Raw genomic sequence first — 9409 nt, 5'->3', positions numbered from 1 at the left:
GTCATGAGGGATACACTCTGAGCTTGAGCCCCACTGCCCTCCTGCCTACATGCTTTGGAGCCTTTGCACCTGTTCTTATCTCAGGGGTGCCAGGCCTAGGCTTGCCATTTCTCCACTTAACCTTTGGCTCCTAGATAACAGACACAGGTATTCATTTATTCCTGCTTTCACACTCACCTTTTCTATGTCTATTTTTTATTTTAAATTTTTTTATTTTTATTTTATGTGTACGAGTGTATTGCCTGCATATATATGTAGGCACACCTGTGTCATGCAATGCCTGCAGAGGTCAGAAGAGAATGTCAGATTCCCCTGGAACGGGAGTTGCAGATGGTTGTTAGCTGCCATGTGAGTGCTAGGAATCAAACCCAGGTCCTCTGCAAGAACTGGCTCGTAACCACTGAGTCGTCTCTCCAGCCCCCTGTGTCTACTCTTAATGGTGCTCTCAGGCACTAAGCTCCAGCTACCACCACTCAGGGAAGCAGATCAGGGACACAGACCTAGCCTCACCTGGATTGACAAGAGTCAGGCTTATCACTGCTGGACCTACGGAGTCAGCCTGCTTGTTAGCAGGATGGGTGTACAGCAGTGATCTGGAGTCCATGCTGGGCCATGCGGAGAGGTCAGACAGCCATCCTTTTAGGAGTCGGGACTATGGCTCAGTGGTAGAGCACATACCTAGCATGCCTGAGGCTCTGGTTCACTTCCCAGCACTGCAACAAGAAAAGTTTCCCTGAGCCTTCAGGGGAACCTCAATGACAGCTTCCTGGAAAATCTGTGACCCAACCTTAGAGGTTAATAACATTTAGGGAGGTGGAAATGGAGCTTCGTGTTCTGATTGTGACCAGGCAGAGGAGGCAGCCCCGGCCTCTGATGCCTGGGCAGGCAGAAGCTGAGTACTCAGGATGAGCTTCAGGCAAGCTGAAGAGGGATTTTAGTAGATTTTAAAGGTGTCGTATTCCTCCCATGAAGGACTTGATGGACTGTTTTAGGGAAATGAGGTGGAGTTGTCAAGACAAGTGACAATTCTTAACAGCTCAACAGGGTTTACGATTTGGGTATGCCCCTCCCTAGTGAGAGGCTAGGAACCCCTCCTGTCCTCAGAAGAGGTCCATGACCCACAAGAAGTTAAGACCCTCTAGGTTTCCCATATTAGGGAAGAGTTTAGAATAGTTAGAAAGCCAGGTTAAGAGCTTTCAAGTGACCAAAAAGTAGGGACAGGAGCTGGTGATTGAGTCAGCCTCACCCTGACCTTGTCAGACTGGGTCTACTTCATCCTGGCAGCCAGCAGGGCTAAGTGGTAGGCTGAGGCTATGTATTTTGTGACCAGCCAAAGGACAGAGTCCTGGAACCCTAAACCTGATGTACAGCAGCATTCACTTGTCCTAAAACAACTGTTAAACAGTTGCTGCTTCCAAAGGAAAGCTGTTAAAATGGACCATTGCAGTGACAGCTTGGCCCCCATCAGAGGCAGGGGCAGGGGAGCAGGAAAGAAAACCTGTACGTTCCCACAGAAACCATGGGTTCCAGCATCACAGCGCTGGGCTCGCAACTTGAAGAGAAAAACCAAGGCCCAGAGCTGCATTTCCCTCCAGGAAAGCTGGGTCCGTGTGGGCATAAAGACTGCTTAATGGATAAAGTGAGAGGGAATTCCCTTCCAGAAGCAACCCTGCCTCCGTATGGGGGATTAGCACAAGAATGCACTGAGCCAGCCCCCACAACAGCATTCACTAGACATAACAGCAAACATTCACTGTAATGTGACCACACCTCCAGCCTGTCCATTTCCTGTGGCCCAGCCTTCACCATGGCCTACGCTTGACTCAAAGCAATTTAATTGAACCAGAGTCCAACTTGGATAGATGGCCACGGGCCCAGGCAAGGAGCTCCAGGGAAAGGCCCCTGGCCTGTGGCAGGAAGCCTCACACTTCCAGATTTAGGAAGAATGAGACCACTGCCTGTCTTGCTTCCTGGCTCTTGGGGGACAGAAAGCCCCTGAGCAAAGATGACCCTGGAGAGACATACACATATTACCAAATCCCCTTGGGAGCCAGAATAGCCCATGTATGGGATGATAGTCATTCCTGGGGGATAGGGAGGGAGCTGACTCTGGGATGCCTCCTACGATCCTCAAAAATGAGGCTGTTTCCTCTCCTGCTGAGCCTCTGGAGGGGGCAGGGCAAAACTCTAGGGCCTCTTTCATGTGACAGACCCACCAGGCCCCTGTGGTTTCTAACATCCTGTAGGCGCAGAATTTCAGGCACCTTTGCTGCACCCCTTAGCTGAGACTATAGCCACCGGTTCTATGCTGTCTGCTGGGAGCAGGCTTCTCATCAGGCTTCTCAAGGGCCACTGTGTCCTCCCAGTTCCTGTGTGTCAGAGAGAGGAGAGAGGGAAGAAGATGGAAGGGAAAGTATCCTAAAACAGCATTTCAACCTGCAACCTGAGTCCCTACCCTCACACTGGGGAATGAATGAGTAATAGCCACAGGTGCCTGGCACGTCCTTGTACACAGGCTGCTGAAAGCATCTGAACCCAGTAAACTTCCTGATCTATAACTCCCATGTGCTTGCTGAGAAAAATTCAGACCCACGGCCCTTGTCATCTACTTGCCTCAATGGTTTCATATTAAATGACTTTCTCCCTGTCTCTAGATATTCTATACAATTCCTTTACTGTAACTTATTTTTTCACTTAAAACCATGCATTTGCCCCACCTTCCTTTCAGTGCAGAGCATCTGCTGAGGCCCACCTCCAAGGACAGAGAGTAACCTGCGTTTTATGAATAGCTCCATTCTGCTGTGTCAGGATTCAGATGACCTATCTGTGGGGGCCCACTGACTCACAGGAAGACATTGTGGAGTAGAGTGGGGTCAGAAGTGCCTGTTAAATGAAAAGGAAGAGTGCTAGAAAAACCTGGAAGTGTCAGGACATTCCAGCCCCACTAGCTGTCTTTCAGCTGTGCAACCTCAGGCCAGGCGCTGACTTCCTCCCTGCTCACTTGGTTGCCCCACCACCCACCTAAAAACTACCACCCACTGATGGAGTCTCTTCCTTTTTGGTGAGTGGAGGGTGATTTGTCAATGGTTTTGGCACTGTACCACCTTCGGCGCATCATGTCCTCAGGGAACTCAGTCCCAGAATTGAGACCACAACATCTCCCCACCCTTTAGAATTACGGGGGCAGTGACAAAACCAGAGAGGTGATCCTAGGGCCACCATGCTCATTGATTTGTCTGTGAGGCTGTTGGCTTTCAAAATCAGACAGGAAGGAAGGTTGAGGTGGAGCCTTGCACAGGAAGAGGTGAGCCAGAGCTGCAGTGACAGCCGGTGGGCTTATTGGAGACTACAGGAGGTGGCAGGTCTGTCATTCCTTTCCCAAGTGTGGTCAGCTTGGTAATCACCCCTGATCCCTTCAGAGCAGGCTTCCTCAACCTTGGATATCCCAAGGCCTCACTCAGATTCAGCTGGCCCGCCACAGTCTACTCAAGGCATCCCACCACCACCACTGCTTCCTGCTTACTAGAGCAGGGCTGAGCCCAGGAGCAGACAAATGGAGCCCCCCGGGCATCCATCCTTACCATCACTGGAGCAACAATAAAGCCAGAGGTAAGTAGGGTCCCAAGCACCTCTGAGGGAGTAGAGGAGAAAGAAAGAAGAGTTGGTAGGAGGGATGGTGACTCTTAAGGCCTGAGCTATTCCGAGCATGGGGAGACTCCAGGAAGTTGTCCCCTGGGTGCTGGCAGTCGCTGGGCCTGAATGGTTCAGTGTAGAATGGAGCCCAAGGATGGCCCAGGACCATTCCCAGGGAAGAAAGCCCAGTTCCCCCTTCTAGTGATGGCATGGGAGGGGCACGATACACTGTAGGCTTTAGCAGAGGGGCAGCAGTGATGTTGAAACTCCGCTCCTTTCGGGCTACAGACCACTATCAGACAACCTGCTTCTTGGAACTCAGTTCAGTAACAACTCCAGAACCTGCCCCAAAGGTCAAATGAGGCGGTCATGCAGCTTCAGGTCCAGCCCACAGCTTCTGCCCCATAAATGCCCTCTACCCCAGGGCCACTCCCAGTCACACCCTGGGGTAAGCTGAGATTTGTTATTCTGAGAGTGGTAACCATTAGAGAGGCCTCTAGAAAGAGGCTGCAGAGCCAGGTGGGTGTTAGACATATGGAGTGTTGGCTGTGGTGCCACACCATGGACAGACTCCTGGACCTTGAGGCTCCTCTTAGTCCCCTCCCTAGAGGCCCATGCTTCCCTGAGCCCAGGGCTCACCTTAGTCACCTCACACTGCAAGCTGGCACACCCCCCTTCTCTCAGCAGTAAGGGGCTCCAGGACTGGATCTGTGCTCATGCTGGGATTCCAGGTCCTGCAGACAGGTGCTACTTCCTCCTCCCTTCAGAAATACTGATCTCAGAAGCCAGGTAGCTGCAGTGGTGCTAGCCAGGCCTGGGGAGGGAGATGAGAGTGAGGAGCCAAGAATATGGAGAACCTGAGGCCCTGTGGCCAGAAATATTGGCAGCCCAGGAGGCAGCCATCACAGAAAACCTTACCCAGTTCTTAAGCCAAGGTGGGCAGGGTAGGCCAGCCATTTGGAAAGGGACTCAGCAGGCTCAGACCAGAACTAGGACCCTGGGAGGGAAACATGAGACAAGATGGGCTCCACTAAACATAATTCTCTGCTAGAGCCAAGAGGCACTGATCTGGGACCTTTCTACTACAAGGTTCCCTTATCCTTTTGGTCAGCAGCAGCAGTCGAGTGTCACCTGGTGAGCATCCAATTATAGGAGACTGTCCAGTCCTGGTCCACGCCCTGACAATACCCTACCAGAGAGTAGGACAGAGGCTCCAGCATCCTGGCCTTTGACACTGACAGGCTGGCATTGCACAGCTTCATTTGATTTACCTACATTTAGTTGCTAGCTTTGTTATTTAAAATTTTAAGATGTAATTTACATGTACTATGGTGAGCTTTGTGTTCATGTTCATACCACCATTTAGATCAATGCATTAAATCTCCAGTACCCAAGGGGTCGCTCATGCCCCCTCCCAGTCAGAAGCAGCCCCAAGTGATTCTTTAGACGCCTATCATTTCTGACTGATTTGGGCTGATTTTAAGCTCTCTATAAATGGAATCCTAGAGCATATTCCTTCATGGCAAACCATGAGAACATCCATTCAGTGGATTTTGTCAGCAGTTTGTAACTGTTTCGTGTCCCCCAAATTTCCCATGCTATTGTTAATGAATATTGGCTGGTTTTACTATTTTGGTTAATTATGAATAAAGCTATTAAGAACATTCTAGTACCTGTGCCTTGGTGGCAATAAATGCTTATTTCTTCTGGGGCTCTGGAGGGGAACTGCTGGCTACAGAGAGTATGCAATCTTTAGCTTTATCTCTACCAAAAAATTTCCAAAGAGGTTTTAATTTACGTTCCACCAACAATACAATTAATGATATTCCTTTTTGGTTATGTATATGTTAAGTTTCTTGGCTCACTTTTTAGGACAAGTATTTTTTTATTATTTTTTATTTCATGATCTTTCTGCCTCAGCTCTCTAAGTACTAGAATTACAAGCATGCACCACCATGCCCATCTTTGGCTCGTTTTTTAATTGAGCTGCTTTTCCTTATCAATTTGTAACTATTTTTATATTGGTCTAGTCTGGTTTTCTTGTTCACCTTATTAATATTGCCTTTAATTAACAGACATTTCCTAATTTTTGTGAATCTGAATTTTTGAAAACTGAATTTTTGTTCAGTTTTGTATTCTGTGATGCTAGAGATCAAAACCATGGTCTTTCTCATGTTAAGCAAGCACTATATCACTGAGCCGCATCCCCATCCCTTGTTTTTTAAAGACAGGGTCACACTATGTAGCTGAATTTGGTCTGAGACTTACTTTTAACCAGGCTGGACTGGAAGTCAACAATCTTCCTGCTTCTGCTTTCCAAGTACTAGAATTACAGATGGAGGTACCCAACTACACCTGGCTTAGTCTGTCTTATGGTGAATATTTATCTAGCAGTGCTGGGATTGAACCCAGAGCCCTGCCCATGGTAGGGAAGTGCTGTAACACTGAGCTACATCCTTAACCTGGGAACTGTGTTGCAGGGGAGTGTCCTGTTTCTGTACTCTACTACTACATTTGTTCATGTGCTAAGAGCTATCATTCATTCCACATTGTTTTAATAGTCTAGCATGAGTCCTCCAACTTTGTTCTTTTTCAAAACTGTTTAGGCTAAGTTTCCTCATTTGTTTTAGAATCAGCTTACCAAATTTTACTCTGTCTTCCTCAAAAATGTCTGCTGGAAGCCAGGCATAGTGGTGCATGCCTTTAGTTCCAGCACTCAGGAGGCAGAAGCAGGTGGGTTTCTGTGAGTTCAAGGTCAGCATAGTAAGTTCCAGTTTAGTGGGGGCTACAGTGAGATCCTATCTCAAAAAACAAAACAACAATAAGCTTGCTGGAGGGAGGGGGCACTGTAGAAATATCTCAGCAGTCAGGACTGGAGAGATGGCTCAGCAGTTAAGAGCACTGGTAGCTCTTGCAGAGGACCTGGGTTTAATTCCCAGCATCCACATGATGACTAACAACCATCTGTAATCCCATTTCCAGGGGATCCAACACTCTCCTCTGACCTCCTCAGGCACTGCATGACACGAGTGCTCTTATATACATGCAGGCAATACACTCATACACAAAAGAATACAAATAATAAAATGTTAAAAAATATCTCAGCAATTAAGAGTGTGTACTGCTCTACCTGAAGACCCAGCTTTGGATGCCAGTACCCACTTCAGGTGGCTCACAACTGCCTATAATTTCAGTTCCAGGGGCTCTGATACCATCTCTCTTCTGGCCCTGTATCCCCAGCTGACCTGAAACTCACTATGTAGACCAGGCTGGCCTTGAACTCACAGAGATCCGCCTGTCTCTGCCTCCCGAGTGCTGGAATTAAAGGCATGTGCCACCATGCCCGGCTTTACAATAAAAATAATTTTTAAAAAACCTTTAAAAATGTGTTTGCTGGAATTTTTATTGTGATGTCACAGAACTACAGATTAATGAATTTTGTCCCTTTGAGAATTTACATCTTAATACTATTGAACCTTCTAATCATGAATCTAAAAGAAGCCAATTTCTTCATCAGGTGCTTTTTATTTCCTTCGGTAATGTTTTATAGCTTTTAGCGTAGAGGTTTCACATATTTTTTGCTAAATTTATTCCTAGATATTTGATTTTTATGATATCTTAAACTTTCAGTTTGGGGGTTGGAGAGATAGCTAAGTAGCTAAGTGATTAAGAGCACTGGCTGCTCTTGTAGAGGACCCAGGTTCAGTTCCCAGTGCCCACATGATGGTTAATAATTCTCTGTAACTCCAGTTCCAGGGGCTCTGACACCTTATTCTTGCCTCTTTGGGCATTGCACGCATGCAGTGCACTTGCATGCAGGCAAAAACACTCATAAACAGGCTGGAGAGATGGCTCAGCGGTTAAGAACACTTGTTCTTGCAGAAGACCTGGGTTCAAGTCCCAGCACCCACATGGCAGCTAACAACTGTCTGTGACTCCAGTCCCAGGGGATCCGAGAGCCTTTTCTGACCTCTGCGGGCATTATACGACATGGGTGCACTTACCTACATTCAGGCAATACATGCATACACATAAAATTAAAATAATAAAAAAACACTCATAAACACAAAATAAAAATAAAAATTTCAGTTTCAATTTGATTGTTTCTCATAATCAGAAACATAATGGATTCCTTGTATGTACTGATCTGGTGTCCAAAAAAACCTTACTAAATTCATACATTAATTATAATTCTAAATTTTTTGAATTTTCTATGTAAATCATACCTATGAATGCTGAGAATTTTTTTCAAAATCTTGATATTTTCTTTTATATGTATGTGTCCAATCACTCTGTCACCTTAATTTTTAAATTTAATTGTGTGTATGTGTTTATGTGTGTCTGTGTATGTGTGTGTGTCTGTGTGTGTGTGTGTGTGTGTGTGTGTGTGCATGCACAAATGTGTCATGGCATGCATATAGAAGTCAGAAGGCAACTTTTAGAAATCAATTCCACCTAGATGGAAATCATGTTGTCAAGTTTGTGTAGAAAGCACTTTTTCCCACTGAGCCATCTCCCCAGCTCCATCTTAATTTTTTTTTTTTTGTTTTTGTCTTTTTGAGACAGGGTCTCCCTGTAACCTCAACTGACTTGGAACTTGCTATGTAGACCAGGCTGGCTTCGAACTCACAGAGATCTGCCTGCCTCTGCCTCCCAGGTGCTGGGATTAAAGGTATGCGCCACCATGCCCAGCTTCCCATCTTAATTTTTAAAAAACCTAACTATTGACCAAAATATATCAGGATGGAATGGAATAGAAGTAATTATACTACATCTTTGTATTATTTAAATATTTTGATGACCATGTATTACTTTTTTTAAACAAATTTTTAAAAATTTATTTTTATTTTATGTATATGAGTGTATTACCTGCATGTATGTGAGTGCACCCGTGTCGTGCAATGCCATGGAGGTCAGAAGAGGGCTTTGGATTCCCCTGGAACTGGAGTTAAGGACAGTTTATAGCCATGTGGGTGCTGGGAATCGAACCTGGGTCCTCTGCAAGAGCAGTCAGTTCTCCTAACCACTGAGCCATCTCTCCAGCCCCTGAACATGTATTACTTTTATAATTCTGTAGGTAATCTACTGAAGTGCAAGAAAGAAGCAATGTTTGTTAGCAAAATTTGAGAAAATGAAACTCATAAAATAAGAAATAGCTCCTTAATTCCACTATTACATATTTTAGCTTTTTCCTGTAGCTAGACCAAAATGGTATCCTATAATAATTGTGTTGTTATTTTTTAATTAATTAATTTATTTATGTGTGTTTCTGTGACTGTGTATGTATGTGTACATGCATGTGGGTGCCCACAGAGGCCAGAAGAGGACATCAGATCCCCTGGAATTGGAGTTACAAGTGGTCATGAGCCACTTGATGTGGGTGCTAGGAACCATTCTTGGGTCCTCTGGAAGAACAGCAAGTGCTCTTAACCCCTGGCCCATCTCTTCAGCCCCTGTATTCTATATGCAACATAAAAAGGTACTGTAGGGCTGGAGCTATATAGCTCATTGGTAGACTGCCTGCTAACAAGCTCAAGGCTCTGGGTTTAACCTCCAGCAACACACACACAAAAAAATCCTCATTTAACTATACATTCAAAATGTGTGCATTCTATTTTGTACAAATTATGCCTTAAAGAGGGTATTTAAAAACCTCTGACATTAAAAGACAAAATACAGCTGGGCATGGTGGCACACGCCTTTAATCCCAGTACTCAGGAGGCAGAGGCAGGTGGATCTCTGAGTTCAAGGCCAGTCTGGTCTACATAGTGAGCTC

The 9409-nt window shown here is 45.8% G+C and overlaps 1 protein-coding gene across 1 annotated transcript in view; it reads left to right on the top strand.

The window, feature by feature from the left end:
- The first annotated feature begins 3345 nt into the window (after window positions 1-3345).
- Window positions 3346-9409, top strand: part of Nlrc3 (NLR family CARD domain containing 3) — a 28344-nt gene continuing 22280 nt past the window's right edge. Inside the window, exon 1 of the mRNA XM_008846144.2 lies at window positions 3346-3609. The gene's annotated coding sequence lies outside the window, so the exon portion shown is untranslated. The remainder of the gene's footprint in view (window positions 3610-9409) is intronic.

Source organism: Nannospalax galili, unplaced genomic scaffold (assembly GCF_000622305.1).
Source record: "Nannospalax galili isolate Female #2095 unplaced genomic scaffold, S.galili_v1.0 scaffold471, whole genome shotgun sequence".
NCBI lineage: Eukaryota > Metazoa > Chordata > Mammalia > Rodentia > Spalacidae > Nannospalax > Nannospalax galili.
This window is presented reverse-complemented; position numbering and strand designations above follow the sequence as displayed.